The 1,438-nt window shown below is 51.2% G+C and overlaps 1 pseudogene; it reads left to right on the forward strand.

The window, feature by feature from the left end:
- The first annotated feature begins 97 nt into the window (after positions 1–97).
- On the forward strand, positions 98–683 carry LOC104470120 (annotated as a pseudogene).
- Positions 684–1,438: the final 755 nt, after the last annotated feature.

The raw sequence follows: 1,438 nt of genomic DNA on the forward strand, positions 1-1,438 counted from the left end.
CCTCTGGGACACCAGGGACATCTCCTACACAGAATGTGCTGCACAGGTCTTTTTTTTCGTCTTCTTGCTTGGAGCAGAGTATTTTCTCCTCACCATCATGGCCTATGACCGCTACGTTGCCATCTGCAAACCCCTGCACTACGGGACCCTCCTGGGCATTAGAGCTTGTCCACATGGCAGCAGCTGCCTGGGGCAGTGGGTTTCTCAGTGCTCTCCTGCACACGACCAATACATTTTCACTGCCCTTCTGCCATGGCAATGCCCTGGACCAGTTCTTCTGTGAAATCCCCCAGATCCTCAAGCTCTCCTGCTCAGGTGCCTACCTCAGAGAAGTTGGCCTTGTTGTATTTACACTCTGTTTAGATTTGGGATGTTTTGTTTTCATTGTGGTGTCCTATGTGCAGATCTTCAGGGCCGTGCTGAGGATCCCCTCTGAGCAGGGACGGCACAAAGCCTTTTCCATGTGCCTCCCTCACCTGGCTGTGGTCTCTCTGTTTCTCAGCACTGGCATGTTTGCCCACCTGAATCCCCCCTCCATTTCCTCCCCATTCCCTGATCTGGTGCTGGCAGTACTGTACGCGGTGGTGCCTCCAGCAGTGAACCCCCTCATCTACAGCATGAGGAACCAGGAGCTCAAGGATGCCCTGTGGAAACTGGCCCAATGGACACTGTTTCACTGGTAATAACCTGCCTCCTCTTCTTTGAGTATTTCCCAGAGTATATCTTGAGCCATGAGTCTACGGTTTTCTCTTGTGATAGTTTTCTGGGTTTCTACTTGGGTCTTGGGGTTTGCTCCAGTTTTGTCTTACCGTTGTATACAACACTGTGTTAGCCGTGGCATACCCACGAGCAGCTTTTCAATAGAATGGAATCTCCTTGGTCCAGGACCTGCATGCAGGTTGAGCTCTTTCTCCAACATTCCTTCCAAGAAAATGTCCAAGGAACTGGTCCTTTCAGGAGTCTGTTCTCCTTGTGTTCTTGGTGTTTTGGGAGTGGATCTCATGGTACCACTGGATTCTACTGGACCAAGTGTTCTGGTCCTGTTGTGGGTTAACTTTGAACAGTAGCCAGACACCCACCCGGCTGATCACACCCTCACTCCCCTGACTCAACAGGACAAAGGGAGAACATAGACCAGAAAGCTCATGGGTCAAGATAGAGATAGTTTGGCATGGGTCCTCTGCAGTCTCCAGGAGAATCTCTGCTCCAGCTCTTGAAGTACATCCTCCCCCTCTTTCTTCTCTCACCTTGGTGCTCACAGGGCTGCTTCTCTCACATTTTTTCCTCATCTCTCACTGCCATGCAGCATTTTGCCTCCATTGTTCCCAATTCATCTACCCGCTCCAACACCAAGAGGAGCAGGGCGGGTGGTGGAGAGCGGATTAACAGTCAGTACAGAACATCTGTGCTGCTCCTTCCTCCTCACACTTCTTCCCTG

Source organism: Pterocles gutturalis, unplaced genomic scaffold (assembly GCF_000699245.1).
Source record: "Pterocles gutturalis isolate BGI_N339 unplaced genomic scaffold, ASM69924v1 scaffold20170, whole genome shotgun sequence".
NCBI classification, from domain to species: domain Eukaryota; kingdom Metazoa; phylum Chordata; class Aves; order Pterocliformes; family Pteroclidae; genus Pterocles; species Pterocles gutturalis.